The sequence below is a fragment of the Alligator mississippiensis genome, chromosome 3 (assembly GCF_030867095.1).
Source record: "Alligator mississippiensis isolate rAllMis1 chromosome 3, rAllMis1, whole genome shotgun sequence".
NCBI classification, from domain to species: Eukaryota; Metazoa; Chordata; order Crocodylia; family Alligatoridae; genus Alligator; species Alligator mississippiensis.
Genome location: NC_081826.1, coordinates 275,479,933 through 275,486,162, shown reverse-complemented (window position 1 = coordinate 275,486,162; position 6,230 = coordinate 275,479,933).

Here is a 6,230-nt window from a genome sequence, read left to right as displayed (position 1 = left end):
CCTTGTGTACCTGTTCTTTGCAGCTTGAGCCCCTAGGATGGCAGAGGAAACATGGTGGAGGGGGAAAGAGCAGGGACCCACTCAGTTCAGCTGCTGATCCTGGCATCCTGTAATGAATGTCATATCATTTAGCTCCCAGGTGACTCTCAGCAGTTTCTTGGAGATTTATATCTAATTCCTGGAGACTCTTGGGCAATCCTGCAGATAGGCAACCCTACGACCTAGGGAACTAAGACCCCAGGGAACTGGAGCCACCAGCTTGTGACCTATGCTGTGGAAGGTGGGGTGAGACAGCACTTCCCTGGCTCCATCCTTGTTGACATTATATTCTTCCTTTAGCCTTAGGAAAGCCAGAGGTGGGTGCAATCGTAGGGGTTCGTAGTGTAGATAGTAGGTGGATGAGTCTGAGGATACTGAAAACAGTATTGACTGGGTATTAGGAACAGACTGAGTGAGGTGTACTGCACGAGCTCATCTGCAGTATTTGAACTGGCTCCTGGGAACTGATTAATGTAGAGGCATAATGATGAGGTTAGAAGCCCAGGGTAACCGCCACATGCAGGGGCACCAGCAACTCCAAGTTTACATTACACTGCTGACAGCTGGTTTTTGATCCCCCTCTAAACTGGCAACAGGGTTAGCTGCCCTGATCACCCTCTAGTTATGCCCCTGAACAAAGGTAGCTCCAAAACATAATGGTATCAACATAGGGAGGTTAGAGCTGATGGTAAGGCTGCATTTCTACTCTACAAATTTTATGATTTGTACCATTTACTACTTTCACTTCTACACCCAGAACAAAGTGACTACAGGCCTGGCTAGAAAACTTCCAAATGTGACCCTTCCCGCCCCAGTCACTCTCCAGCATGCCACAGACAGGAGTCTCAAAAAAAGAAGCAGGGTGTACTGCTAGCAGAAATCGTCTGTACAGGGGGGAGAAGGGCACATTCTGACTTCTGTTTTGTTTGTGTAACACTGGAGCAGTTCTACTAAAACATTTACAGTTACACAAATGTAGCTGAGATTAGAATTTATCAGAGCCAAGGAAATTTCATCTTCTAGCTAAAAGGGTTACTTTAGCCATCAGAACATTGCAAAACCCTTCTACACTTGAACTCAAGGCTGAGTTTATCTTTAGTTTGTGTCACCAGAAAAGGCCTTGACTAAGATAACCTTCTCTTTTGTATCATAAAGTAGCACTTTTTCCTGCCAGTCATGAATATTGTACCTGGAGCCTGTCAACATCTAGAGCCTCTCAACATCAGAGCACAGCAGGAGGCTAGAGGTCATATTTGATGTTTGATTAATATATGTAGGTTGTTTTATTTACTTAAGCTTTCTAGGTGGCATGAGAATGTGATTTTGGTTTGCTATCAATAGACAAAATGGGAAGTGGTTTGGTCAGGACAAAGAATTTGATGAGTATAAGGAGGCCTTAACTGTGTAAGCATTAGGGGTGTGCAAAGCGGGTCGTATTTGATTCGGATTCAGCCCGAATTGGGGGCCAGTGATTCAATCCGCAGTTTCGGATCACTTTCCTGATTCGATTCAGCTGAATCCAAATGTGAAGATTCGATTCTGATTTGCAAAAAAATCTGCGATTCAGGCATAGACACAAGTTTATATGTTTTTTTTCTACATACCTTGAGGTACCAGGCGCAGCTTGTGAACGCTAAGATGGTGAGGCAGATGGAGCATCCCACAGGAGCGTGAGGTGGGGTCCCTGCATGCTTGGCAGCAGACCTAGAAGTGGACTGGAAGTACTTCCAGTCCATCTCTGGGTCTGCTGCCAAGTGCGCAGGGGACCACCCCGCACCTTCCCAGCTCAGTGATCAGCTGCAGGGGGACCCCAGGTGCCCCCCTAGACCCAGGAGGCACCACTCAGTGGGGTGGGGGATCCCTTGCACACTCTGCGGTGGACCCAGATGTGGACTGGAAGTGCTTCTGGTCCACTTCTGGGTCCACCGCCAAGCGAGCTGGGGACTGCCCGCCCCCCCCTCCCCCCATGGGACATTCCATCTGCCCCACCATCTCAACATTCACAAGCCACCTGGTACCTTGAGGTATGTAGAAAAAAACATATAAAGCTGTGTCTATGTCCGAATCATCGAATCTCTCCAAATCGAATCAGAGGCTTCCAATTCAATTAAGAGAGATTAATGGGTCTTCTGATTCAATTCAGATTCAGACATTCAGCTGCTGAATCAGGCCAAAGCTCCTCCAAATCAAATCAGCAACCAAAGCTTCACACAGCCCTAGTAAGCATGTGGGAAACAGGAACTGGAATATATTTGCATAGACCAGCTGGTGTTTACTAGCTAGGACTGTGCCTGCTGCTCAGCTCAAGCCCTAGAAGGATGCACAAGGAGCCATGTGATGATTCAAGCTCTCTGTGTGACTAGGCTCAGTGGCTATTAACCAGTTTGGATTTATGAGCTGTCTGCGTCTTACTGCTCTGCCTGGATACCTGCAGGTTTTGTGGGTCACTCTGGTACAAGTGAGGCTTGCCTGGATGCAAGGCAAGTGGCATACTCTGCTTCCATGCCTTGATCAACTGATGCTACTTCTATGCAAACAAGTTGGCAGGGGTGGATGCAAGAAGGGGTCTGACTTAAGATGGATCTAAAATAGGGATGTTTCTCTCAGTATGAGTACTCCTGGCTTAGCCTGGACCATTTTCAGTTTGTACTTTTTCTCAAGTTAAACAGCAGACCCAGGCTCCATGGGCCTCTCTTCCTGGAGGTGAACTCAAAGGGCTACTTGCTCTGGGGTTCCTCTTTCTTGCTCCTTCCTCTCAGAGACCCATTCTCCCCTCCCTACTTTGCACTCTCTCATAGGCTAGGGACAGAAATTACACACAAACCAGTTTAAGTAATCAGAAATAGGTTAAAATTTGTAACACAACAGAAGTTCAGTACACGCAAACCACTTTCAAAATGGCCAAAACCAGTTTAAGATAAACCTGGATGGATGTTGTATCTGACTTAACTTGAATCCGGAGGGGATCTGGGACAGAAGTCCAATAAACCAATTTAACCTAAATCAGTTAACTCACAGTCCCCCAGCATCCCACAGTGCTTTGCACTTTCCCAGCAAAACCCTCCCATCACAGGGTGAATGGGCTAGCCTTGGTCCAAACTGTCTGCTCCAACCAAGCAGGGGGGAGTAATCTAGTGCCCCCCAGCTTCTGGCCTGGGCCACTGAAGGCATATGGCTGCATTTCCTGAATCAAAAGTGAATGTCTGTTCACTTGCTTATCAATTAAATCTACACAGCTTAGACTAACCTGCAAAGATTGAATCAATTCAGCATCAGACTTTTTGACTGTCTGTACTTAGCCATGAAGATCTCTCAGAGACATCCAGACTGTTTCTCTGGATTCATGTCTTCCTCCAAATCCAGTTACCTCTTCTCTCTAGTTCTCTCAGCCTCTACTCATTGGAGGGAAGAAGGGGATGGAAATAGTAGGGACCAGAATTTCACCAAGTGCTGTAGCCACTAGGTGAAGTCACAGTCTATGGAGTGTCCCTTTGGTTGTGGAAATTCAAATGCATGTGTCCCATCTCCAGGAAAGATCTTCACCACCTGGCTATAGGTTATTCTAGGCAGGTGCATTCACTGCCCCTCCTCTTGCATTCCTGTCTTTAGTCACCCAGCTTCAAGATTCATTGGGACAGAGGGCATGAGCACAAAAGGAAGCCTAACGGTGTGGTCTAGTGATTAAGGCACACAGAAGGACACAGTTCTGTTCTCAGGTCTCATTCACCGGGCGTTTTGATTCTTGATGGGGAGAGGGCTGGGTGAAGAAGAGAAGCTAAAGTTCATACAAAGCCTTGGAATCCCAAGGTGAAATTAATCCACCGATACAGATGAAACAGTTTAAGTACCTGGAACCATAGATTGTTTAAGTGATAAACCAGTTTTTGACAGTTGTGGCCTATACCATAGGTGCAGACAGAATAATTTTCTTTTCATCAGTTTAGTATCATAGTTCATTCAAAGTTGAAAAACTGATTGGAAGTTGTAAAAGCAGAAAAGCTTGTTTTCTTCCTTCATAATTCTAAGGAATATGGTTGTTTATAGATGTGCTCTGGGAGGGTGGGGGGAAAGGTGCTTTAATTAGAGTGGCTCAGAGTGGTGGTGGGGGTGCTTTAACTGAAGCTTATTGAACAAGGTTTAGTTAAAGTGCTCCTGCTGCCATTTTTCAGGACAGGGATGCTAGTACACATGAAGCTGCTAATTACCACATTCCAGCAGACTTGATTAGTTGGAGCAGCCTCACTGCACATGTACAGATGCCTAATAATAATAATAATAATAATAATAATAATAATAATAATAATAATGCAGACTAGATTTCAGCTTCTTATACGGAGTTCTAAAAGTCTTCAAAGGCATGGTGACCAGAAAAAAAACCAAAACAGTTCAGTTATTAGGTAGATATAGGACTTCCTTGTTTCTCACATACATACAGAGAACATAAAAAAAAAAATTCTTCAGTATTTGATGCCATTAGCATATTTACATAGTTAATAATCAGTTGTAGAATGCTTTTTAAAATTAATTAAGAATCAAGAAATGTAATAAGGTGTAAAGTAATTCAGAATCTGCATAAATAGTGTTAAAAATGTTGTGCTTAAATGCATATGTAATGTGTCCTGTTTAGCAAAATCGGGTATCAAATTTAGCATAAAGGCCATAATTACTTGCAAGTCTGAATGATTAAGATTCAGTGAGAGTCAACCTTTCTTCAGGAAAATAATTAAAAGTAGAACAGCAACACAAGTTTAAAATAACTGTTATCTAAATCAGTATTTTTTACTTACCAATTTTAAATCAGGATGAGAAAAAGCCCACTCATTTAAAAATCACTATATCCTCCTGAACAATTTTTTCCTGAAAAATTCTGTTTACAAGGGAAACATGAAAACTCAAAGACCAGGGGCTATAGTTGCAGTAAGAACAGGGAATTGGGTTAGAAAACTTGGGGTTTATTAATACATCTCTTTTATGCAGTGTCTATGACTACAATCAGCTTATTTCAAGAACAGCCATTTCAAATTGGTTTCTGAGCAAGAGGCTGCATTTTAAGTTGAGCTCTCTCATCCAATTAAAGAAGAAATAATTTCTATTTTTGCTTTTTCCTTTGATTCTGAGCTGGTAACATCTGGAATTTCAACCATGGATTCAATATCAGATGCATACAATGTAGCCATTTCTCTAGGAGTTGAACTCTCTTTTACTGTCAGGCTAGCATATTGTCCTTAGGCTGACACCTCCTACGTACATTTAGGAAAACTACAGTGGCTGTTGCTTCAGCAGAACAAAACTCAAATACTGTTTCTTCTACTCAGATCATGTAGAAAATAACCACTGCCTTTGTACCATGAAAAATAAACCAGCAGCTTGTCTCCTGCCCTCTCCCATACAATGAGAACATTAGCTACCTGGGGAATACAAAACCCTGTAGTTGGAATTTCTCACCTGGCCTTTAGGAAGCTCAGGTATACTGGGCTCATGTTTTTTCTCAGCCTAACTATTTTTATTCTCCTGATGATGAACTCTCTGCACCTCTTATTCTCTCACTGCAATTTCTGGAGAGAAGAGAAACACCTGCTCAGATTTTTAACCCTACTGTGGCAGGACACTGTTCGTGCCTGCCATTTTAAGGACCAGAAGGCAGCAGCAGGCAGGTGCCTGATTAGGGTAGCCATTTTAGATTCAGGGCTGCCCATATAAACAGGGCATTTTGCTGCTGGGAGGCCAGGCAACAACATTGCCTGGCTACAGGGTGGCTGGTATCATCTGGAGATAAGGGAGGAGCTGTAGAGGATGGATAGGAGGCTCCTGGTCCTGGGCATGACCTAAAACTGCACCCTGCCAGGAGTGGGTGGCCTGATGGGTGGCCTCCCAGTGGTGTGGGAGCCCCCAGGCCAGTTGCCATCCCAGTGAAAGGAAGGTTGGGGCACTGTAACCCCCTAGCCCCCACAACTAGGTGGGTTACCCCCTTCTGTAGGGTCTGGAAGGTGAACCACCAGAGAGGGAGAGAGTGGGGCCATAGACTCACCTGTCTGGACATCCCCAGACTGGTCAATGCTGGGGCCAGGACTTGAAGGGTTGAAGGGCCAGGGGCCCACCATGAGGGATGCCTAAGAGCTGAGGGCCTGGGGTTCTGACTGGCCTGGAGGTGGGCTGGAGCTAGTGGCCAAAGGTTGTGGGGGGACCACACC